At 45.4% G+C, this 26,737-nt stretch overlaps 1 long non-coding RNA gene across 2 annotated transcripts in view; it reads left to right on the top strand.

Annotated features, from left to right (window-relative positions):
* The window catches only part of LOC140471883 (uncharacterized), a 68,361-nt gene extending 48,493 nt beyond the window's left edge, over positions 1-19,868 (top strand). For both annotated transcript variants that reach the window (XR_011957237.1, XR_011957236.1), the window contains 2 exons: positions 4,160-4,294; positions 19,593-19,868. This is a non-coding gene — a long non-coding RNA (uncharacterized lncRNA). The remainder of the gene's footprint in view (positions 1-4,159; positions 4,295-19,592) is intronic.
* The last annotated feature ends 6,869 nt before the right edge of the window (positions 19,869-26,737 follow it).

The raw sequence follows: 26,737 nt of genomic DNA, 5'->3' as shown, positions 1-26,737 counted from the left end.
CCAGGATGCTGCCTGTACTGGAGAGCATGTCTTATGAAGAAAGGTTGAGGGAGCTAAGGCTTTTCTCATTGGAGTGAAGAAGGGTGAGGGGTGACATGGCAGAGGTGAACAAGGTGATGAGAGTCATAGATAGGGTCAATAGAGAGAGATTTTTTACCCTGACATAAATAGCTATTACAAGGGGGTATAATTTTCTGGTGATTAGCAGATGGTTAAGGGGAGATCTCTGAGGTAGGTTTGTTACATGTAGAGTGGTGTATGTGGAATGCACTGCCAGCGTTGGCAGTAAAATTAGATGCATGAGGGACATTTAATATACTTCTGGATAGGCACATGGATGATAATAAAATGAAGGGAATGGAAGTTAGAGTCATAGAGATGTACAACATGGGAACAGACACTTCAGTCCAACCCGTCCATGCCGACCACATATCCCAACCCAATCTAGTCCCACCTGCCAGCACCTCGTCCTAATCTCTCCAAAACCTTCATATTCATATACCCATCCAAATACCTCTTAAATGTTGCAATTGTACCAGCCTCCACCACTTCTTCTGGCAGCTCATTCCATACACGTACCACCTTCTGTGTGAAAAAGTTGCCCCTTAGGTCTCTTTTATATCTTTCACCTCTTATCCTAAACCTATGGACTTCCCAACCCCAGGGAAAATACTTTGTCTATTTACCCTATCCATGCCCTTCATAATTTTGTAAACCTCTATAAGGTCACCCCTCAGCCTCCGACACTCCAATGAAAAAAGCCCCAGCCAGTTCAGCCTCTCCCTATAGCTCAAATCCTCCAACCCTGGCAACATACTTGGAAATCTTTTCTGAACACTTTCATGTTTCCCAACATCTTTCCAATAGTAAGGAGACCAAAATTGCACGCAATATTACAACAGTGGCCTAACCAATGTGCTGTACAGTCTCAACATGACCTCCCAACTCCTGTATTCAACACTCAGACCAATAAACGAAAGCATACCAAACACCTTCTTCATTATCCTATCTACCTGCGACTCCACTTTCAAGGTGCTATGAACCTGAACCTCAAGGTCTCTTGGTTCAGCAACACTCCCTAGGACCTTACCATTAAATGTGTAAGTCCTGCTAAGAGGTGCTTTCCCAAAATGCGGCACCTCGCATTTATCTGAATTAAACTCTATCTGCCACTTTTTTTTAAACTTACTGTCGGATAAAAGATTGGCATATCATCATAGCCGAAGGGTATGGTAAACTGGGTAATAAGCTCAGATCAGTGTAAAAGGTTATGGCATTCAGGAGGAGCTAGTCAACCGGACAGAAAATTGGGCTTGATGGTAGGAGACTGAGGGTGGTGGGAGACATGTTGTTTTTCTGACTAGAGGCATGTGACCAGCGGTGGAGTGGGTCCCCTGTTGTTTGTCATTTGGATAGATGGTTTGGATGGGAATATTGTTAAGTAAGTTAAATAAGTTTTTTGGGTGACACTGGAATTGGTGGTAAACTGGACAGTGATGAAGGTTATCTGTGATACAACAGGATGAACAGTCCTGCTGAGATAGTGGGCTGAAGAATAGCAGATGGAGTTTAATTAGATAAATGTGAAGTGTGCCATTTTGGTGAAACAAACCAGGGTGGGACTTGTCCAGTTAATGTTAGAGCCCTGGGTCGTGTTGTCGATCAGTGACCCAGTGACCCAGGTACACAGTTCTTTAAAAGTGGTGTCACAGATAGACAGGCTGGTGAAGAAGGCGTTTGGGATGGTTTCCTTCACTGGGCAGAGCATTGAGAGTAGGAGTTGGCACGTCATGTTGTATCTGTACAAGACATTGGTCAGCTCACCATAAAAGCATTGTTGATCAGTGGGAAGAACTCATCTGGTTCACTCACCTCCTTTTGTGTAGAACATCTGACATTCTAACTTGGCCTGGCTAACATGTGACTCCTGACCCACTACAACATGGCTGACTCTGAGCTGTCCTCTGTGTAATTAGCAGTGAGACCCACATCCCATGAATGAATAAATAAAAATACATATGTCCCTCACTATCTCTGCGAACACCTCCAGCTGCAGCAATTCAGACTGGCTTTGTAACACCGTTCAGCCCTTACCACTCTCTGTAACACTCTCACCACCTCCAGCACCTTCACCCCTCCCTGTTCCTTTTGTGACATTAAACCCTTACACTGATTCCTCTTCCCACAGCCCTCCTCCTGCGAGCAGACCCATTGCAATCCATTAACATTTACTCCTAAAACACTCTCTCACTTCAGGATTTTCAGTACTTTTTGGTGATCTTCTCAGCCTCATAATCTAATATGATCCATCTTGTCCTGAGTGAGGGTCTGGTGGGAATTTCTTGCTGAGATTTTGTCTGTTTCAATGGAATGTTCTTTTGTTGAGTGATTTACACTGTTCCTTCAAACTGTTCATTTACAGGCACATATTTCAGTCTGTTTCGCCTCTTTGCCATGGTCAGTTCTCATCTCAAACACATGTAATTGGCTGTTTTTATTTTGAGTTGTAGCTTATACTTTCTGTGGTTCACTTTAAAACTTTATATTTCTTTAAACTGCACTTTATCACAATTTCCCCGAGGATCTCTCCAGGTGACATTACTCATTCACTAAGTTTCATCACACAACGGTCGCTCTGAGATTGTTATGTCCCAAGCCAGTTGCACAATTTGTTATTCAAAAAAAAACACCGAAAAAAAAATTTTCTGAACTCCTCTTCCAACATCACTGTTGTCAGTATGAGTGTGCCAGATTATGTGAATATTGAAGTTCCCCAAAATTATCACAATGCCTTTGTTAAAAAAAATTCCAATGAGTTCCTGTTTAATGCAGTGATGAGCAATGGAATGCTGTTCGGTGGCCTAAAAACTGTTCTGCTGCTTGTGTCCTTGGCAAGTAGTAGCCAGAATTTACATTCAGACTGACTCTACTTCATGATCTGAGACCAAATGCTTTCTCTGTAAGGCCTTTCTTATCCATTATTGTTAGTGTTACCCATTTTGCCTGAGTTTGCACAAGGTGGTGAACCATTGAATATTTATGCCCACCTTTTGTTCGCCCTGTAACCACGTCTCTCTGGTGTCTAAACCTCTTTTATCTCTTTGTCACAAATCAATCTACCTTATTGAAGAGACATTATCCATTCCAAAAAAACATAATTTATTCTTTCCTACAATTTCCTGTCACAGACCTATTCCCTGATGTAGTTACACTCTGTCCCATCCTGTTCCTTCCTGCTTGCCTTCAGTCACATTCCCATGCTGATCCCATACTTCACCTTTTCTCTTTGCATTTGGAAAGCTCGTTTCTCCTGAACCCTGTGCCAGCATCCTCTTTGTCAGTTTAAAACCCTGTCCCACAAACCTATCGACATGATTGGCCAGGACACTGGTTCCGGTACAGTTCCAGTGGGACCATCCTCATGGATTATTTATTAAATCAGGTATGGGATGTGGGTGTCTCTGGCTGACTAGCCTTTCTTGCCCAGCCCTAGCTGCCTTCGAGCTAAGTAACTTGCTCGGCCATTTCAGAGGGTAATTGAGAGTCAAACACTTTGCTGTGGGGATGTCGTGTCGACCTAGTGAGGATGAGCAGATGTCCTTATCTAAAGGACAAGTATTTGTTTTTTATTTGTACATCAGCAACGGTTTCATATTTATTTATGGATTGTCAATTCCTATTTTTAAAATTATTAATTTCAAACTCCTCCATTTCTGATGGTGGGATTCAAACCTTCTTCCCCTGAACATTAGCTGAGGTTTTGGATACATACTCTAGCAATAATAACACTCAGCCATCACTTCACCTGCTCACTGGTTGCTCATCCCTGAGCACTGATACATGAAGCTAAACCCATTCTTCCAACATGATTGTGTGATCCTGTAGTCTTGCAGCACTCTGGTGATATCACTCAGTCTCTCTCCATGTGGTATCCCTCACTGTGTGGGTCTAATTGCTGCCTCTGTCAGCTCCTCCCGCTCTTCCAATTACTCCAGATCCTGAGCCAACAGAATACTCCACTCCAGAGAAGTGCAACAGCACAACCCAGGGATGGAGTGGGATTTTCCAGATATCTGTGGGGCTCATTTCCATTCTCCATGTGTAACCCTCACTGCATCAGTCCAATTTTCTATTCTGTCTATTTCTCTGTATCCTGTAGGTATTTAGGAAGTTCCTGACTCAGTAGACCTCCCAATTGCTGGGGGTCTCGTCCATCACCTCATTGAAGATGGTTGGTCAGCCAGAGAGACAAAGGGCAGGGAGATGTGGAGTCTTCAATAAATCCTGCAGTGAGGTAAGATCAATCAGAGTGCACAGAGCAGGGAGCAATGAGATGGCTCCATATATCGGCTAACAGGACATGATATAGATACAGTGCTGAATGGGGAGCACAGTACAGTACAGACACACCCCAGACTCAATCACCACCTCTACTTTAATTTACGTTGCACTGAGACAGCATGGCGAGTTCATAGTTATCAATCCAGGCCTGCGCTGTCTTAGTGAGCATCAGGACAACAGAGGGGAGAGTAGGCCTCCGACGAGAGGTTGGGAATGCTGCCTGGGATCTTTCTGTTCTGTGTTCTCCCTCCATCACTGTGCAAAGACTCACGACTCTGCAACTTTGTGCCTATGGCATGGTTTGTGCACCAGTGTCTTCAGTAAGTTTTAACTCCTATAATAGTTCCTGTCCCTGTAACTCCCTCCCTTCCCGATCGTCCTCCACATATTTGAAATGTACTGCATTCCAGACTACCATCCTTATTGCTGGAAATTGCTTCAGTGTCTACAACATACTTTATTTCAGTACTGTAATCTTCTTTAACTGGATACAGAGTGATACAGCACGGAAACAGAACCTGTGGTACAACTCATCAATGCTCTCCATGTTTCCTATAATGAATGAGTCTCATTTGCCTGCGTTTGGCCCTTATCTCTTCAAACCTTCTCCCCTCCATGTACCTGCCCAAATGTCTTTTCCATGTTGTCATTTTTCTTGTTTCTCCCCTGTTCCCCTGGCAGTCCGTCCTGTCTGTGCACCATCCTCTGTGGATAATGTTGCCCCTCAGCTCCCTCTTTAAATCTTTGCTCTCTCATGTCCCGTTTGTACTCTCGAGTTTTGGACTCCCTTACCCTTGGCTATTCACCATTCTTAGGTCCAATCCTTGTGGCACTCCACTGGTCACAGACCCCCAGTCTGATAAGCAAACCTCCATCACCACCCTCTGCCTTCTACCTTTGAGCCAGTTCTGTATCCAAATACCAATCCTCCCTGTATTCTGTGAGATCGAATCTTGCTAATCAGTCTCCCATGGGGAACCTTGTCGAATGCCTTACTGAAGTCCATATAGATCACATCTACCGCTCAGCCCTCTTCAATCCTCTTTGATACTTCTTCAAAAAACTCAATCAAGTTTGTGAGACATGATCGCCCACGCATAAATCTCTATCTCTAATCAGTCTTTGCCTTTCCAAATACATGTACATCCTGTCGCTCAGGATTCCCTCCAACAACTTGCCCACAACCGACGTCAGGCTCACTGCTCTATAATTCTCTGGCTTGACCTTACCACCCTTCTTAAACAGTGGCACCACGTTAGCCGACCTCCAGTTTTCCGGCATCTCACCTGTGACTATCGATGATAAAAATATCTCAACAAAAGGCCCAGTAATCACTTCTCTAGCCTCCCACAGGGTTTGAGGGTACACATGATGAGGTCCTGGGAATTTATCCACCTTTATGCATTTCAAGACATCCAGCACTTGCTCCTTTGTAATATGGACATTTTGCAAGGTGTCACCATCTATTTCCCTACATTCTTTATCTTCCATATCCTTTTCCACAGTAAAAATTGATGCAAAATATTTGTTTAGTATCTCTGTCTTTTAAACGTTGTAATTGTAACCACGTCCACCCTTCCTCAGGAAGTTCATTCCACAATCAAAACACCCTCTGTGTAACAATTTGCCCCCATGTCTTTTTTTTTGAACATCTCTCTATTCTGACCTGAAAAATGTGGTCCCTCCTGTTGAGACTCCCCCATCCTACGGAAAAGACAACTCGATCTATACCTCATTTTTAAAAAATAAACTTTTACAACATCACATCTCAAACTCCAGGCTTCAGTGAAAAAAGACTCAGCCTATCCAGCCATTTTTCAGAAATCAAGCCTTCCAAATCCAACAATGTCCTGGTAAATCTCTGCTGAACCCCCTGCAGCTTAATAATATCCTCCCTATAACTGGGCGACCAGAACTCGACAGAGGAGTGCAGAAGATGCCTCATAAATGTCTGCACAATCTCAACATGACATCCCAAATCCTCCACTCAATGGACTGAGCAATAGTCAGGCATGCCATATCCTGCGGTTCCACACACCAATGGTCTCATTGATTTATAATGGACACTATTTTGTCTAGAGTTACTCTTTTATTCTTAATCTATTTATACAATCACTTTTGGATTCTCCTTCTCATTCTCTGCTGAGGCTATTTCATGTACCATTTCTGCATTCCTGATTTCTATCCAAAGTGTATTCCTAAAGTCCCTGTGATCCTCAGGGATTCCCTTGATCCATCTGGCTGTACCTGACATGTTGCCCCCTTTTCCTTGACCAGACCCTCAATAGACAGCCAGTGTTTCCGAATGCTGTCAGCATTGACCTGCACACAAACAGGAACATGCTGGCGCTGATCGCTCAGCTTATCTCACTTTTAAAATATTCTCACTTGCCCGACTTCCCTTTCCCTGCAAATAGACTCCCTCGTCACCCTTTGAGAGTTCCTGGCTAATATTATCAAGATTAGTCTGGCCCCATTTTATAACTTGAACCTGTGGACCAGCCCTGTCCTTTTCCATCGCTATTTTCAAACTAATAGACTTGAGTCACTTTGGCAAAATGCTTTCCCACTCACACCTCAGTCCCTTTCCCTAACTTGTTTCCCAAGGGGAGGTCAGATTTTGCCCCATTCTCTTTTCAGGCCATTTACATATTGATTGGGAGTTTTCTGGAAGACAATTACCAAATTCCTCCCTTGCAAACACTGAACACTGGCAGTCTCAGTCTAGGATTGGAAAGTTTAAAAACCCCAAAGATAACAGCCCTATTATTATGATTGATATTTGAGATCTCCTGATATGTTTGTTCCTCAGTCTGCCACTGATTATTCGGGGTCAGTAAGACAATCGTGTCAGAGTGATGACCCATTCTTATTTCTCAGTTCCACTAACATAGTGTCACTGCGTGATCCCACAGGAATATCCTCTCTAGGTACTGATGTAATGATTCATGCAATGAAAACCCACCACCACGCGTCCTCTCCTGCCTCCCCTTCGATGCTTCCTGTTGCATCTCCACCTTGAAACAATGAACTGTCAGTCCTGTCCCTCCCTCAGCTGTGTTTCTGTACTAACTATAATATCCCAGTCCCATGTTCCAATCCATGCCCTGAGTTCATCTTCCTTAGCTGTCAGGCCCCTTGCATTGAAATAAATGCAGTTTAATCATCAGTTCCCCCTCCCCCATTTCCTGCTATGGTCTTGCCTGCCTTGTCTGCTGAAATTGCTGTCTTTAACTTGTGCACCAACCTCAATCTTCTTTCTGGCCTTATCACTGTTTAAGGTGCAACACCCTGCCAGATTAGATTATATCCTCTCAAGCAGCTCTAACAATTTGCCCCATCAGGATGTGGGTCCCCCTCCTCCCAGTTCAGGTGCCTTCCCCACCCTGTCAACCTGTGCTGACACCTTCAGACATCCAGGGACTTGCCCACCAAGGTCCTGGTGTTACTCAGTTCTCCAGGAGGTCCTACCCTTCATGATGTATATCCTTCGGTTATGAGACTTCCCACAGTGCATTACCTCACAGTGATCAGAAGTAAACTCCATCTGCCATTACTCAGAGTGTGTACAACTCTGAGTATGACTAACTTCATCCAGTCTCCCCAACCGTCCCTACCTCTAATTGTCGAGAGAATGCACAACCCTCCCTATTGCGTTAACCTCCTCCAGTCCCTCTCATGGACACCATCTATGTAAGCTTCTAATGTTCCTTTATATATTTTCCTCCTGTTCTAATAAACCCTTGTGAACTTTGTGAAATTGTCCAATCTCTGGAGTGCTCTGTATAATCAGCCTCACTGTGACTGGAATCTGGCTTCAATACCAGCCTTGGCCGACTGTCTGTGTGGACTTTGCATGTTCTCCCCCAGACTGTGTGGGTTGCTTCCAGGTGCTCTGGTTTCCTGCCACAGTCCAACATTTGCACGATACGTGGATGGGCCGTCATAAATTGACTGTAGTATTCAGGCAAGTGTGGTTTAGGTGAGTTCACCATGAGGAATGCAGGGTTTATTGGACAGGGAGAGGGATGGGTCTGGTTAGGATGCTCTTTAGAGAGGTTGTTTTGGACTTGTTGGGCCGAATGGCCTGTTTCCACACTGTGTGAAGATTCTATTCAGGTTATTGTCCAGTCCTGTAAACCATCCCTGTCTCTTGAACCTTGCCTCATCCCCAATACTCTCCTTATATGTGTAATCTCCAACAGTTTCTAAAACACTCCTTGGCGATGTCAGCTTCTCCAGTCCTTACCACGATCGATATGACTGTCACCTCCTCCTGCTTTTAGAACCTTCTCTATAAATATTGCCATTTGTTACATCACTCCCAATCACTGTCCCATCCTGAAAGCCCCAAAAACATTTATATCTCTGTCAACTCATCTGGACTGTCTGTACTTCCTTTTGACAGTCCCGTTCTGAGACTTTTTCTATATCAAAAAAGTCATTAAGTGTAGGTAACCCTTATTATTGTAACCTCCCTTCAGCCTTACAGCACTGAGGATCTGTAGAAGATCTGTTCAAATCGACAGCCATCTCTGTGTCTGTAATCTCCTCCACTCCCCATAATACATTCTCTCTGAGCTCCTCTGTAGTCCATTCAACACTCTTTAACACTGTCTGTATCAGTGTAACCTTCTCCAACAACACAACCTTCCCAATCTGTGTAAATCCGTACACCAGTCCCTATCCCTCTCAGCTCCGTCTAACAATACAACCCTCCATGCCTGTGTATTCACCTTCAGTCCCTACTCACCTCCCTATCTGTGTAACCTTCTCCATGCATTTTTGCTACAGTCTCTTCAACTGTCCCTGTCAGTCTACTATCTACCAGTCCCGAAAACTCCCCTCTCTTTAACTTTCTCCGGCCACACAACCCTCACTATCTGTGACCTACTCCTGTGGGAGAACCCTTCCTCTGTGAACTGCTCCAACTCTTCAACTCTCCATAAGCTCCTGCAGCTCTTACATAACCTCTTCCAGTCCCTAAAACGCCATCAGTCTGTGGAGACCCTACCACCATCTCTATCTGTGTTATCTTCTTAGGTCCCTGCAACACTCCCGATCTGTAGATCCCACTCCAATGCCTGTGCCTCTCCTGATCTTGTTCCTACAAGACTCATGAACAATGTAACATCCTCCCGTCACGATCACCCACCCTGTCAATGTAAGCTTCTCCTGTATCTCCAAACATTTACTCATCTCCATAACCTTCTCCAGCTCTTACCCCCATCTGTGTAAACATCACTCTCCACTCAAACCCTCCCTACTGCAGGAACTTCCTTCTATTTGTGCTATGCTCCCTTATCTGTGAAAATGTCTCCAACCAAACTTGCTACCCAATCTCTCAAAAAAGAATCCAGATTCCACAGCCTCCATGTCTAAATAACCCCGAGAACCTAAGCCTTCCTATCTCTATAAACATCTTCAGTCACGATGACCCTCCATATCCCTGTTTGTTTCACCAGATGATACAAACCTCTTTATCTCTGTAATCTGCTCAGCTCACTAAAACAGTCCCTGTCTGTGTAATCCAGCCCTGTCCTACAAACATCCTTATCCCTGTAACCTTCTCTATCCCTCCCAACATTCCCATCTCCATGAACCCCTGTCAGCCCTACAGCTCTCCACATTTCTGTAACCTCCTGTGGCTCTATGGTCCTCCCTCTCTGTGAAACCACCTCCAGTCCCCACATCCCTCCCAATCTGGGTCCTCTGCTCCAGATCAGACCATTGCTGTCTCTGTAAACACCTCCACTCCTGACCACTCTTCCCATTTGTGTAACCTCGTTCAGACCCCATACTCTCCAGCTTCCTGAATCCTCTTCCTGCCATTGCAATCAAAACCACATGTTCATGGAATATCCACCAGTGCTTAAACCTCCCGAACTCAGTAACCACTTGCAGCTCTAACAAAACACCTAAACTGTGAAACCTCTCATTTCCCTACAATCCTCCCTCCCTCCCTCCTCAAATGCCTTCATCACCATGAAACCTCGCAATTACTGAAACCTCCTACTGTCTGCAAAATCCTCCTGTCCTGATATTCCTCTCTATCTCTGTAATCCCCACCACCCTCCAGTGCCCTTCTGGGGAACATGGCAGAGGAGAGAAGATTTGTAGCGTCTGGACCATATTACGGAGGTAGAATTCTGGAAATTACAGATTTGGTCTGATGTTTGTGTGGTGCAGATTATTGGCGAGGACTCTAAAGAAAGGAATTATGACTACTTGGAAAACCATAGTTAATTTAGTGACAGTCAGTATGGGTTTGTAAGGGGTCAGGTCATGCCTCACAAAACCTTATTGAATTCTTTGAGGATATGACAGAATACGTTGATGGCTCATTCAGAAAAGAAGGATGATTGGGATACAGGGAAATCTGTCTGTCTGGATACAGGATTGGATGGCCCAGAGAAGACAGAGGGTGGCAGTAGATGGACAGTATTGAGCCTGGAGCTCAGTGACCAGTGGGGTTCTGTATCAATCGGCTCTGGGACTCTGCTCTCTGTGATTTTTGCAAATGAGTTGGATGTGGATGTTGGAGAGTGGGTTAGTAAGTTTGCCAATAACATGAAGGTTGGTGGAATGGTGGGTAATGTGGAGGGCTGTTGTAGGTTGTAATGGGACATTGACAGGACGCCGAGCTGGGCTGGAAGTGGCAAATGGAGTTCAATCTGGAAAAGTGTGAAGTGATTCATTCTGGAAGGTCAAACCTGAATATAGAATACAGCGTTAAAAGGCAAAATACTTGGCATTGTGGAGGAACAGAGAGATCATGGCGTCCATGTCCATAGATCCCTCAAAATCGCCACGCATATTGATAGGGTTGCTAAAAAGTCATATGTTGTGTTGGCCTTTCTTAGCAAGGGGATTGATTTCAAGAGCCGTGAGGTTTTACTGCATCTTTATAGCGACCTGGTGAGACCACACTTGGAATATTGTGTTCAGTTCTCATCCCATCTTTACAGGAAGGGTGTGCAAGTTTTAGATAGCGTACACTGGAGATATACCAGGATGCTGCCTGGAATGGAGGGCATTTCTTATGGAGAAAGTTTGAGGGAGATAAGGCTTTTCTCATGGGAGAGAGGAAGGAGGTGGGGCGACCTGGGTAGAGGTGAACAAGATGATGAGAATCACACAGAGAGAGGGAATAGTGAGAAACTTTTTCTCCTATGGCATAAATGGCTGTTACAAGGCGGCATAATTTTAAGGTGATTGGAAGATGGATAAGAGGATCGAGATGGTAGGTGGTTGGATGGACTGTCAATGGTTCTAGTAAAATTAGACACATTCGGGACATCTAATAGACTCTTGAACAGACACATGAATAGTAGTAAAATGAAGGGTATGTAGGCTAGTTTGATTTTACAGTCGGATAAAAGGTTGGCATAGCATCATGGCCGAAGGGTCATGGGCTGAACTGTTCTGCGTTCTGTATTCTGTCTGGTAAACTGGGTAATAAGCTCAGATCAGTGAAAAAGGATATGGCATTCAGGAGGAGCTAGTGAACTGGATACAAAATTTCCTTGATGGTTGTAGACAGAGGGTGATGGGAGACCTGTTGTTTTTCTGACTGGAGACATGTGACCAGCGGTGGAGTGGGCCCACTGTTGTTTGTCATTTGGATAAATGGTTTGGTTGGGAATATTGGTTTCCTGCTAAGTAAGGTGTTTGGGTGACACTGAAATTGGTGGTAAACTGGACAGTGGAGAAGGTTATCTATGATACAACAGGATGGACAGTACTGCTGGGATAGTGGGCTGAAGAATAGCAGATGGAGTTTAATTAGATAAAGGTGAGGTGTTCCATTTTGGTGAAACAAACCAGGGTGGGACTTGTACAGTTAATGTTCAGGCCCTGGGTAGTGTTTTTAGTCAGAGATCCAGTGACCCAGGTAGACAGTTCTTTGAATGTGGTGTCACAGGTAGACAGGCTGGTGAAGCAGGCGTTTGAGGTGGTTACCTTCATTGGGGAGAGCATTAAGAGTAAGAGTTGGGATGTCATGTTGTATCTGTAGAAGGCATTGGTGGGGCCACCATTAAAACATTGTTGATCAGTGGGAAGAACTCCTCAAGTCACTTACTTCCTTTAAGGAAGGGCATTAAATATTCTAACCTGGTCTGGCCAACATTTGACTCCAGACCCACAGCAATATGGCTTACTCTGAGCTACCCTCTGGGTAATTAGCAGTTGGGTCAAAGAATGTTAGCCCAGGCAGTGACACCCACATCCCAGGAATGAATAAATAAAAATCCATCTATCCCTCCCTACCTCTGTAAACACATCCAGCTGCAGCAATCCATCTTGGCTTTGTAACACCGTTCAGACCCTGACCCCTCTCTGTAACACTCTCACCACCTCCAGCACCTTCACCTCTCCCTGTTCCCATTGTGTCAATAAACCCTGACCATGGCTCCCCTTCCCACTGCCCTCCTCCTTCTAGCATACCCTTTGCAATCTATTTAACATTTACTCCTAAAACACTCTATCACTTCAGGATTTCAAGTACTTTTTGGGGATCTTCTCAGCCTCATAATCTAGTATGGTCCCTTTTGTCCTGTGTGCGGGACCAGTGGGGATTTCTTGCTGAGGTTTTTACTGTTTCAGTGGAATGTCCTTCTGTTGAGTGTTTTACACTGTTCCTTCAAATGATTTCCACTGTCCATTTACAGACACATGTTCCAGTCTGTTTAGCCTGTTTACCTTGGTCAGTTCTCCTCTCACACACATGTAATTGGCTATTTTTGTTTCTAGTTGTAGCTTGTCCTTTCTTTAAATCACTTTAAAACTTTATATTTCTATAAACTGCACTTTATCACAATTTCCCGAAGGATCTCTCCCGGTGACATTACTCATTCACTAAGTTTCATTACACGGTCGCTCTGCGATAGTTATGTCCCTTAACAGTTGCACAATGTGTTTTTCAAAGAAACACTGAAAAAAAAATTAACCGAACTCCTCTTCCAATATCAATGTTGACCGTGTGATTGTCACAGACTATACAAGTATTGAAGTTTTCCAAAATTATCAAAATGCTTTTGTTAAAAAAATTGCAACGAGTCCCTGTGTAATGCAATGATGAGCAATGGCATACTGTTCAGTGGCTAAAACTGCTGTGCTGCTTGTGTCCTTGGCAAGTAGTAATTACATTCAGACTGACACTACTTCATGATCTGCAGCCAAATGCTTTCTCTGTAATGCCTTTGTTATCCATTATTTTTTAGTGTTACCCATTTTTCCTGAGTTTCCGCAAGATTGTGAACCATTGAATATTTTTGTTCACCCTGTATCCATGTCTCCCTGGTGTCTAAATCTCTTTTATCTCTGTGTCACAAATCCATCGACCTTATTACAGTGATGTTGTCCATTAAGAAAACATAACTTACTCTTTCCCACAATTTTCTGTCACAAATCTTTTTGCTGATGTACAATTTTAGTTAAACTCTGTCCCTTCCTGTTCCTTTCTGATTGCCTTCAGCCACATCCCCATGCTGTTCCATTGCTTCAACTTTTCTCTTTGGATTTGGAAAGTTCCTTTCACTTGAACCCTGTCCCAGCATCCTCCCTCTCAGTTTAAAGCCCTGTCCATAAACCTACTGACATGATCGGCCAGGACACTGCTCCCAGCATGGTTCCAGTGGGACCATCCTAATGGATTATGTATTAAATCAGGTATGGGATGTGGGTGTCTCTGGCTGACCAGCCTTTCTTGCCCAGTCCTAGCTGCCCTTGAACTGAGTCACTTGCTTGGCCTTTGAAGATGGTAATTGGGAGGCAAATACTTTGCTGTGGCTATGTCGTGCAGACCACGTGAGGGTGGGCAGATGTCCTTTTCTGAATGACATAGCAGCCTGGGATACATTTCCCTGGGCACTGGGGATTTCTCCACCTTTATGCCTGTGAAAACATTTAATACCTCCTCCTTATTGATCTTAACATATTCTGGAACCTCAGCATCCCAAATGAAATCCCCGGCAATAATGTCTTTCTCCTGTGTGAATACAGATGGGAAGTATTCATTGAAGACCTCACCTGCTTCCTCTGGCTCTATGCACAGATTGTCCCTTTGGTTTCTCACAGGCCTCACTCTTTCGTTGGGAATCCTCTGACTCTCACGATGCTGATAAATTACCTGTGGCTTTTCCACAATTGTATCTGCCAAATATATTTCATGACCATTGTTTGTCCCTCATTTTCCACAATCCCCTTGCACTCTCTATACTTGTGAAGGGCTTCACCTGATTTTATTGCACTGTATTTTCTTTATCAAACTCACGATATCACTTGATCAGTATTCCCTGGACTTGCTGCCTTTATTATTCACTCTTCAAGGAGCACGCTGCCCCTGCGGTCTCACTGCATCATTTTAAAATACTCCACTTTCCTAACATGGACCCAACTGCAGGGAGTTCCTCCCTGTCTCTGTTTGCCAGATCCTCTGTAATGATCGTGATACTGATAGGAGGCTCAGTTGTGAGGGGGACAGACAGGAGACTGTGTGGCTCCAGAAGAGACCACAGGATGGTGTGCTGCCTCCCAGGTACCAGGATCAAGGATGTCTCTGAGTCGTTATTGAACATTATGAAGGGGGAGGGTGAACATCCTGAGGTCATTGTGAACATTGGTCCACATGACAGAGGTAGACAAAGGGATGGGGTCCTGTGAAATGAGTACAGGGAGTCAGGTGAGAAGTTAAAAAAAGCAGGATATTGACCTTAATGATCTTCAGATTACCCCCAGTGCCAAGTGCCAGTGAGGATAGAAGTAGAAAGGTAGGCCGGATGGATGTGTGGCTGAGGAGCTGGTATAGTGGGCAGGGTTTTCAGTTCAGGGGTCATTGGGATCTCTTCTGGGGTAGAGGGGACCTGTACAAAGGGGATAGTTTGCACTTGAAGCAAAGGGGCACAAGTATCCCAGGGAGGAGATTAGCTCGTGTTACCCAGGAGGATTTAAACTAGTTTGGCAGGGAGTTGAGACTCTGAGTGAGAGAGGGACCATCGAAAAGTCAGGGGAAATACATCAGCATTCAAGAGCAAGTTACCTATTCAGGATATCCAGGGGCACAGTCGAGGGAGGGAAAAGACATCTGGTTTTAAAGGGCATTTATTTCAACACACGAGGCCTGACTGGTAAGGCAGACGAGCTCAGAGCATGGATTAGCTCTGGGGACTGGGGTATTATAGCCATAACCGAAACATGGCTGAGAGAAGGGCAGGACTGGCAGCTCAGTGTTCCAGGATACAGAAACTGCAGGCGTGATAGAAGGACAAGTAAGTGAGGAAGGGGAGTTGTCCTTTTCATTAGGAAGGACATAACAACTGTGTATCGAGACAATTCTGTTATGCAGTCATCAAATGAGGGCATAAATTTAAAAGTTAGAAACAAAGAGGGGATGGTCAGTCTGCTGGGATCGTGTTCTAGACCCTCAAATAGCCAGCGGGGACGAGAGGAGCAAATATATAGTGAGTTTGCAGGTACCTATGAAAATAATAGAGTAGTATTGGATGGAGATTTTAACTGTCCCTGGATTGATTGGGTCACCCAGAGGGTAAAAGGCCCGCACTGTGTGGCATTTGTAAAATGTGTCCAAGAAAGTTTCCTAAACCAAGACGTAGAGGGCTCTATGCTACTCAGGCGGGTGCAAAACTGGACCTCTCCTCAGACAACCAGGTCAGGCAAGTGACTGAAGTATCAGTCGGAGAGCACATTGCGTCCAGTCACCACAACTGTCTTTGTTTTAACATAGTTGTGGAGAAAGATCAGACGGGTTGACAGATTTAGGTCTTAAACTGGAACTGGGCCAATATTGGGACCATTCAGCAGGATCGAGCAGGGGTTGATTGGGTGAAGGTAACACTCACACGACACTAGGGTATAGTCCAGATGGTTTACAGAGGAACCCCGATTGTCTGAACAAGATGGACGGACACTATTCCGTTCAGATAATTGATTATTTGGTTAATCGATTCAATACCTTTCCTCTGGGGCTCGGTGTTTTCAGTCCAGTCTGCTCCCTGTTCAGGTGACTAGGCAGCAGCAAGCCATGAGCGAGCCCCCACACCCTGCCAAACCCCAAAAGCACACCCCCCTCGCCTCCAAACCCATCCAACACCGCCCCCACCTGACTCTCAACGTCGCCCCCCCAAACTGACCCAACAGCGAATCCTGCCCCCAAAAGCGTCCGACACCACCCTGCACCCGCCGCCTGCCCCCACTTCCCAGACACGTCCGACATCACCCTCAGCCCGTCCCCAAACCCGTTCAACACCGCCCCCCCCCGCCCGCCACACCCACCGTCCAATCCATGTCCACGCCCATGCCCCCGTAAGTGTTACCTCGGTAAGCGGATAGTGAAGAAGGTGTTTGGTATGCTTTCCTTTATTGGTTAGAGCATTGATTATTGGAGTTTGGAGGTCATGTTGCAGCTGTACAGCACACTGGTTAGGGCACTTTTGGGATATTGCATGCAGTTCTGATCTTTTTCCTATTGGAAGGATGTTGTGACACTTGAAAGTGTTCAGAAAAGTTTTACAAGGATGTTGCCAGGATTGGAGGATTTGAGCGATCGGGAGAGACTGAAACGACTGAGACTGTTTTCCCTGGAGCGTCAGAGGCTAAGGGGTGACATTCCTGAGGTTTATAAAATCATGAGGGACATGGATAGGATAAACAGACAAGGTCTTTTCCCTCGGGTAGTGGAGACCAGAAATGGAGGGCGTAGGTTTAGGGTGAGAGATGAAAGATTTAAAATGGACCTAAGGGGAAACCTTTTCACGCAGAGTGTGGTTATGTAGGGAATGTACTGCCAGAGGAAGTGGTGGAGGCTGGTATAATTGCAGCATTCAAAAAGCATCTGGATTGGTATATGAATAAAACCGGTTTATTGGGATATGGGCCAAGTGCTGGCAGATGGGACGAGATTAGGAAAGGATATCTGGTCGGCGTGGCCGAGTTGGACCGAAGGGTCCGTTTATGTGCTGTACGTCTCTAGGTTTCTCTGGCTCTAAATGGTTTCCACTGTTCATTTACAGACTGACATTTCAGTCTGTTTCCCCTGTTTACTTTGGTCAGTTCTCTCTCAAAATCATATAATGGGCTTTGTTACTGATGCTCGGGTGTGCTTTATGGTCATTTTAAAATGTCATAATCTCTTTGAATTCCGGTATAATTTCTTGGAGGATCTCGGTGTGATATTACTCATTCACTCAGCTTCATCACCCAATAGTCTATCTGAGATAGTTACATCCCTAGCTATTTGCACAATGTGTTATTCAAAGAAACACTGACAAAAACATTCAAGGAGGATCTCGGATAATATCACTCTTGCCAATGTGTCTGTCCCAGATTAGACAAAGATTGAAGTCTTCAAAAATTATCACACCACCTTTGCTACAATTTCTAATGAATTCCTGTTTAATGCAGGGATGAGCAATAAAACACTGCAAGGCAGCATCTCCGAGACACCCACACCTCTCAATCACACCGCCCCGTGGCCCAACATTTCAACTCGCCGCCCCACTCTGCCGAGGACATGGAGGTCCTGGGCCTCCTTCACCGCCGCTCCCTCACCACCAGACGCCTGGAGGAAGAACGCCTCATCTTCCGCCTCGGAACACTTCAACCCCAGGGCATCAATGTGGACTTAAACAGCTTCCTCATTTCCCCTTCTCCCACCTCATCCTAGTTTCAAACTTCCAGCTCAGTTACTGTCTCCTTGTCTTGTCCGGACTTGTCCTACCTGCCTAACTCCTTTTCCACCTATCCACTCCACCCTTTCCTCCCTGACCTATCACCTTCATCCTCTCCCCCACTCACCCATTGTGCTCTATGCTATTCTCTCCACACCCCCACCTTCCTCTAGCTTATCTCTCCAAGCTTCAGTCTCACTGCCTTTATTCCTGATGAAGGGCTTTTGCCCGAAACGTCGATTTCGAAGCTACTTGGATGCTGCCTGAACTGCTGTGCTCTTCCAGCACCACTAATCCAGAATCTGGTTTCCAGCATCTGCAGTCATTGTTTTTAACCAGTTTAAAAACTGTTTTCCTGCTTGTGTTTTTGACATAGCACCCAGAATTTGCATTCAGGCTGATTCAGCTGCATAATCTGAGACCAAGTGCTTTCTCTGTAATGCCTTTGTTGTCCATTAGTGTCAGGGTTCCCATCTTGCTTTTCCATTCTGCCTGAGATCCTGTAAGGTTGTTTACTGTTGAATATTTATGTTCCACCTTTTGTTCACCCTGTAATCACGTCTGTCTGGTGACTAAGTCTCATTTATCTCTGTGTCACAAGGCTATTACCTTAATGAAGATACTTTGTCCATTCCAAATCAAAACAACATTATAATTTCCTCTTCCCCACAATGTCCTGTCACAAAACAATTCATTGATGTACAGTTTTAGTTAAACTCTGTCCCTTCCTGTTCCTTTCTGCTTGTCTTCAGCCACATTCCCATGCTGTTCTGAGGCTTCACCTTTTCTCTCTGGATTTGGAAAGCTCCTTTCACCTGAAGCCTGTCCCTGCATCCTCTCTGTCAGTTTAAAGCCCTGTCCATAAACCTACTGACATGATTGGCCAGGACACTGCTCCCAGCAGTGTTGATTTTAATTCACTCATGGGATGTTGCTGTCTCTGGCTGGCCAGCATCGCATGCCCACCCTGACCAGCCTTAGAGCTGAGTGACTTGCCAGATCATTACAGTGGGCATTTCAGCGTCGATCCCATTGCGCTGGGTCTGGATTCATATGTAGGCCAGACTGGCAGCCTATAACAGATTTGCTTACTGAAAGGGTATTATTAAGCAGTTAGATGTGTATCCCTGACTCTGGCATTAAATTAGGAAAGGATATCTGGTCGGCGTTAAATTCTGGATGAACAGTCTAGTGAGAGTAACACGAGGTCATTGCCTGGTCTACTGATAGCTCCCTCATCCCTGAGTACTGATCCCAGTGCACCTTCTTCCTGACCGTGGTTTGATCCTGATACCTTCCTGCACTCTGGTGATATCACACAGTCTCTCTCCATGTGGTATCTGTCACTGTGAGGGTCTAATTGATGCCAGTGACTGCACCTTTTGCAGCTACTCCAGATCCTAAGCCAACAGAATTCTCCACTCCAGGGAGATGAGGCAACACAGACCAGGGATGGAGACAGGGATTTTCCAGATCTCTGTGGGACTTAGTGCCATTTTCCATGTGTAACCCTCACTGCATCAGTCTAATTTCCCATTCTGTCTGTTTCTCTATCTCCTGTAGATACTCAGGATGCTTTTGACTCAACAGAATTCCCAATTCCTGTCTCGTCCATCACCACACTGAAGATGGTTGGTCAGCCAGAGAGGTGGAGAGTGAGAGCTGGAGCCTTCAGTAAATCCTGCAGCGAGGCAAGATAACTCACAGTGAACAGAGCAGAGTGGATTTAAGGGATCGAACTTTGGTCCAGAAGACATGACACAGATACAGTGTTGAAGGGTAAACACAGAGCATGATGGTCCCAGGCTCAAACCCCACCGTCTTGTTAATTTACATCTCTGCTGCAATACATTAAGTTGACAGTTATCAATTCAGGCCTGTGCTGTCTTAGTGAGGATCAGTTCAACAGAGGGGAAAGCAGGCCTCCCTCAAGGAGATGGTATTGAAACCTGGGATCTTTCTGTTCTATCTTCCCTCCTCACGCTGTCTCTTGTCATGTGATAGAGTCATACAGCAAGGAAACATGCCTTTCGGTCTAACTTGTTTGTGCCAATATCGTGAATGCTTGTAATTCCCAGAAGTTTTCCTATTTCTGTAACCTCCACCACTCCCATATTCCCGCTGTATATTTGAAACCTACTCCGATGCTGACGACTCTCCCTGTATGTAAATTGCTCCAATGTCGATAACATGCCCAATCTCAGTAATCTCATTCTGCACTCAGTACAATAATTCCCATTTCTATAGTTTTGCACAATACTTACAGTAACCCCGTCTCTGTAAAATCCTCCAGCCTGAAGCAAAATACCCACCTGTGTACTTTCCTCAAGCCCCAAGAAAACATGATATCACTGTAACCTTCTGCAGGTCCGATCACACTCCTGCCTCCTGGCCTATAGCACCACACGACCACAGTAACCTTCTCCCAACCCTACCGACCTCCTTACCGATATGAACACCTCCAGACCTTTTTCAAGCCACAACAGCACTCCACATCTCTGTTTGCTCGTCCACTCCCTATAGTCCTCTCAGCACCTCAAACACTCTCTCTTTGTGTAATTCTGCAATTTGGGACAGCACGGTGGTTCAGTGATGAGCGATGGTGCCAGGGACCCAGGTTTGATTCTAGCGTTCGGTGACTGTCTGCCTGTGTAGAGTTTGCACCTTCTCCCTGTGTCTGCGTGAGTTTCCTCCAGGTGTTCCAGTTTCCTCCCACAGTCCAAAGATGTGCAGGTCAGGTGAATCGGCCATGCTAAATTGTCCATCGTGTTAGGTGCATTGTCGGAGAGAAGTGGGTCTGGGTGGATTACTCTTTGGAGAGTTGGTGTGGACATGTTGTGCCAAAGTACCTGTTCCCATGCTGTAGGGAATCTAATCTAAACTCTCCCTCTGCGTTCCATATTACTGCCCCTAAATATATCCATCTATCCATAATCAGCCCCAACCCCTTCAAACCTCCGAGTCTCTGTGAACTCCCACAGCTCCAACATCCCTCCTTAACTGTGTAACCTTTTCCATTCCTGAAACACTCTGAAAATGTGGGCATCCTACAAACCTCCCTATCTGCGTAATCCTCTCAGGACCCTGTAAAACTACCGATCTGTGGAACCAGCTCCAATGCTTGTGACTCTCCCGATCAGTTTGTATAAGACTTACTATCTCAGTAACATTCTCCCGTCACTATCACCCGCCCTGTCAGTGTAAGCTCCTCCGGTCCCCCTACCAATCTAATCATCTCCATAATCTTCTCCAGCTCTTACATCCCTATCTGTGTAAACGTTACACTCCTCTACAACCATCCCTAAAGAAGAAACTTCCTCCAGTGTCTGTAATACTCCCTATCTGTGTTTGTGTCTCCAGGATGTATTGCTGTTCCTGTCTCTGTAAACTCTGACAGATTGTACAGCTTGCCAGTCCGTATACTTTCCAGAACCTCAGCATCTGACATCAACAAAAGTCTTCATTAACTACAGCCTTCCATATCTCTGTTCTTTCCTCAATTCTATGCAACTCTCCTAATCTCTGTAAGTAGCTCAATTCTATAAAATACCCCATGCCTGCGTAAACTGACCCAATCCGACAGTGAGAAGCCTCACTGACCTTTTGATCGCCTGTAGTCCCTTCAGATCTCCCTGTATCTTCCCTGACTCCATTGAATACAGCCTATCCCATGTTATAACTCCTCTAACTCATATGTTACTCCCCATCTCTGTGATATTCTTCAGTCACTGCAATTCTCATTCTTTATCTCCAGATCTTCCAATCCCCTGATCGATGTAAGGTTTTGATCCTTTGTAGCATGTTTAACACCTGGAGCAGCCTCCAACTCCTCAACGCATCCTGTTGCTGTAACCTCCTCAAATACTACAGCTCACTGTCTTTGTAATATCTTCCAGTATCTGCAACCCTCTCGATTTTTGTAACCCCCACCAGAACAGCATTCCACATCTCTGTGTAACTGATGGGAATGCTGCAGACCTGCCTTCACAGTCCTCAGTAACTCTCTGAACTCCTGCAGCCCTACAACCCTCAGTATCTCTGGCTCCTCCAATCCCTACACTTCTCCCTGGCTGTTTGAACTGATCCAGCCCCTTCAACCCTCCCCTCCACTCTTGTCCATGTCAGTGTAATTCCCAGCACCAACAATCCTCCCAGTCTCTATAAACTCCTGCAGCTCCAACTACCACCCCAATCCGTGTAATCTTCAGTCCCTCCAGTCCTTCCTTTTTCTATAAACACCTGTAGCTCCAAATACCACCCCATCTGTCTACTCTCCAGTGCCTATAACCCTCCCTTTCTCTGAACATTTCTGTAGCTCCAACTACTACTGTGTAATCTCTAGTCCCTATATTCCTCCTGATCTCTGTAAATCCTTCAGAACTGATAATCCTGTAACTCCACTTGACATCTTTCAGCCCGACAACCACCTGATCTCTAACCACCAACAGTGATCTCAAACCACCGAACTCTGTAACATCCTCCAGTCTCTACAGCCCAGCTTTTCTCTCTTAGCTTCTCTGGTAACTGTATTCCCCTTCATCTCCGGTTACAGACCCTTGCTCAGTGAAACAATGTCTCAGTATCGAATCTGTAAGAACACAAGAATCTTTGGTGTATCAACAAATTTGACTCATTTTCTAAATTTTAACGACTGCAAGTTCAACCTCTCCACCTCTTTTCATCAATATCCCTCCATTTTGAAGACCAGCCTGGTGAACCTTTCTGCAGTTGATCTGAAACCAAGAGCTGACAGCAATAATCATGAAAGTGCTGGAATGTATCATAAACGATATGCCAGAAATACTAACTGCACACTTAGAAACTTATGGAATAAGCGCAGTCCATAAGACCATCATATATAGGGGTAGAATTAGACCATTCAATCCATCAGGTCTATTCCACTATTCGATTGTGTATGAATTGTTTCTCAACCCCATTCTCTCACTCCCTGTAACCCTTGATCTCTTTATTCATCCAGAACCTGCTTATCTCTGAGTAAGATACACTGAATCACTTAGCATCCACAGCCCCATGAGACAGTGAGTTCCACAGATCCATCACCCTCTGGCTGAATAAATACCTCCACATCTCTATTCTAAAGGGTGGTCCCTTCACTCTGAAGCTGTGCTCTTGGCCTCTGGTCTCTCCTGCTCGTTGAAACATCTTGCCCCCGTCCACTCCATCCAGGCCCCTCAGTTTTCTGTAAGTTTGAATGAGATTCTGCCGCCGCCTCTGAAACTTCAACAAGTGCAGTCCCAGAGACTTCACCTGCTCCTCATATGACACAAATTTCATCCCTGCGATCTTTCTTGGAAACCCATTTCTCGTACCCCTTCACATCCTTTGGTCCGACTCTTAATGAATAACGTGTAGAGTGTAGTCCCAACACTGACCCCTGCGGTGCTCCCCCCATCACCAGTTCCCATGGTGAAAAAGACCCCTTTCTTCACACTCTCTGTCTTGTGCCAATCAGACAAATCCTCTCTCCATGCTCAGCATGTTGTTCTGAAACGGAAATGTCATTTCACACCCACTGCTGGATTTATTTTTCTGTCTGGCTGTAAACAGCAGAGTTTCCCCATTACCTTCCCATCTGTAATTCCCTGGAGAAGGTGGTGGGGAGCTGCCTTCCTGACCCATTGCAGTCCTTTGGGTGTAGGGACAGACTCAGTGCTGGGAGGATGGAGTGTGGCTTGGAGGGCACCTTGGAAATGTTGGTGTTTCCGTGCACTTGGAGTTCCTCTCTTTCCAGGGTATAGTGGTTCCGGGTTTATGAAGTGCTGTTGAAAGGGCCTTCCTGAGTGACCTCAGAGCTACTTGTAGATCTTTTATTCCTTCATTTATTCATGAAGATGAGCTTTGTTGGCTGGGCCAGCATTTATTGGTGATATGGAGTTGTCCCTGAGAAGGTGGTAGTGAGCTGACTTCCTCAGCCACTGCACCAGCCGTTGGAACTGTTGTTATCCGTGTACCCTCCAGCAGGCGCTACAACACTCCTCATGTCTGTAACTGCAAACAGATAATGCACCTCTCCCTTTTTTATCTCACATCCTCCCCGCCATATAAATCTGACAGTTCCTCACAATATCTCACCTCCTCCATTCCCATCTGTTCTAGAGATCACTAAAATTACTTTATTCTTGTTTAAACTTCTGATCATCCAAAATCTCTCCCATTTTAAATGTGAAACCCCTTCAGTTTCTGTTACTCTCCATATAACTGCAATCACTGATAGCACAGGTTCCCTTCCTAAATCTCTAATTACAATGATTGTGTTTGCTAAAGTGGCACTTTTCTTCCTCCCTATCCATCTCAGGACTTCCAGCCCCTACAATCCCACTATTTGGAATGCTCACAATTTCTACACCACCTCAAGTCCTGGGGGTCCTTGAAAATTACCAGTGCCCCAAAGGCTTATATTCCCCCCAGTTACTGCAAGTCTTCTCACTCTGTCACATCCAAGTCTCCATCCAAATCTCCAGGACCAGACAACACTTGCTGGCTCTCAATTTGCATTTGTTGAAGTCTACACATCTCTGTAAGCAGCTCAGAAAAAGTCACTTAGACTCTACAAAGCTCCGTCATGCACAAGCCACCATCTCTCTTTTCCCTTGCCTTCTTCAATGTCTGAAACTCTCACTGTATCTTCCAGTAACGTTCTTGAGTTGCTGCAGGTTTGCCTAGTTCCCCAGAATACCTGTTCCATCCCATATAGCACGCTCAATCACTGTAACACTCTCTGCTTTGTCTAGTCCTGCCTTTTCTAATGTTTTTCCAGGCACAACGGCGATCATATAAGAGAGCAATACGGAATGGAATGTTATAAATTTCAGCTGAGTATTGAGGCCTATCGTTACCTGGGAGTCACAAAGGGAGGGAACCTGAGAGAGAGCAGCACAGAGCGGGAGAATATTAATCAGTAGCGAGGTTTGAGGCCGTCGAGGACTTGGAGTTGGAGAAACAGCAGAGCAGGAGGCTCGAAATTAACACCGAGTCACAGAGGGAGTGAACATGTGAGGGAGCAACTTGGAGCAGGAGCATGAGGCTCACTCACACCTGGGAGTTACAGAGGCAGCAAAGTGGGAGGATATAAATCAACACTGAGGATCGAAGCCTAATTGTGCCTGGGAGTCACAGAGACAAGTGACCCTGTGAGGGAGCAAAGTGGAGTGGGAGCTGAAGGATTACACGTCCCTGGGAGTCACAGAGACGGTGACGCTGTGAGGGAGCAGAGTGGAGTGGGAGCTGGAGGATTACACGTCCCTGGGAGTCACAGAGATAACTTCTGCTGCTGGGACCTGCCTGCACTGAGTTTGAAAAAAGTGCAAGAGCCATCGCAGAAAAGGCTGTAATTTCATTGGCTGATAAATGCACCGCTATTAGCGACAGTCAGTTAATTGCTATAATTTTTTTTCAACTTCTGAAATAAGGGTTGAACACAGAAATAAGAGGGAGAACTGAAATTGTGAGCAAATATAATAAATTAACCTCAGTAAGCCCAGTTGAATAAGGGACTTAACCATATTGTTATTTCCCGAATGCTAACTTCATTCTAAGTAATTAATTAAGTTACTCCAGACATGTTGCATTTTAAGACATGGCAAGACTTGTTTGTCGATGGAAAATGTGTTCTGTTACATTGGGAAGTCATAGCCCCTGCTTGTGTCCTAGATGGACACTTGGTCATGGAGTTCAGACAGTGACTAGAGACTCTATGGGACATCTGTTATGCTGAGAGTTAGGTGGATAGTACACACACACAGCAGATTACCCTGCAGACATGACAGCCTGGAAGAAGGAAGGGTCCGAGGGATGAGGCAACCAGAGAGAAACAATGAGGGAATACAAGAAAATCCTGGTATCTCCCTCCCAATTCAGTTTCCCAGTTTGGAAGCTGAGTACATTGTAGGCTGCTCAAGGGAGAGCAGTCAGAGCCATGTCTGTGGCACCACAAGCAGCCTGACTGTACAGGTGGGGAGGGAGAAGGAAGGAGGAGCAATAGTCACAGGGGAGACAGGAAAGTGAAGAAGGTGTCAGTGTGTCTGTAATTCCAGGATAGTGGGGTTAAGAATGTCACTGTGTCTGCAGGACATTCGTCTGGGGAACAGTGAGCAGTCAAAGGCCATGTTCATGTTGGTAGGAATGACCTGGGTAGGAAGGGCGAAGTGGTCTGCGAGTCAGAAATTAGGGAGCAAGGTGGATGGTTAGCAAGCCGGTCCGCAAATGCAACAATCCCTGGAATACTCCAAGTGCCGTGTCCAAGTGAGAACAGGACTCGTGGTTTTAGGGAGATGAGAGTGTGACTGGAATGATGATTCAGCAGGAAGGGCTTCAGATTCCTGGGACATTGAGACTGGTTCTGGGGAAGGCAGCAGCTGTACCAGCTGGATGGGCTAACATGACAGAGCTGGGACTGAGTTCATTGTGCGGTGTTTGGGAGGGATTGAAAATAACTTGGCGTGTGCTTAGGATCCAAAATGGAATTGAAGAGGAGACTACCAGAATTCTCAAACTAATGTGAGATACAATTGGTACTAATTTACAACAAGTTTATCAGTGGAAGATGGAGTAAGAAAGAAAGCCTTAATCTGAGGTACTCTGCATGGACGTGAATACTCAGTGTGGGGAGTTCCAGATGCAGATTGGTGTGTGGAAATCTGATGGACTGATCATCGAGAGCTGGCTCAAGGAATGGCAGGACTGGGTGT

Source organism: Chiloscyllium punctatum, unplaced genomic scaffold (genome assembly GCF_047496795.1).
Source record: "Chiloscyllium punctatum isolate Juve2018m unplaced genomic scaffold, sChiPun1.3 scaffold_187, whole genome shotgun sequence".
In the NCBI taxonomy this organism is placed as follows: Eukaryota; Metazoa; Chordata; class Chondrichthyes; order Orectolobiformes; family Hemiscylliidae; genus Chiloscyllium; species Chiloscyllium punctatum.
The sequence above is the reverse complement of the archived record's forward strand: the minus strand, read 5'-3'. Positions and strand labels throughout refer to the sequence as shown.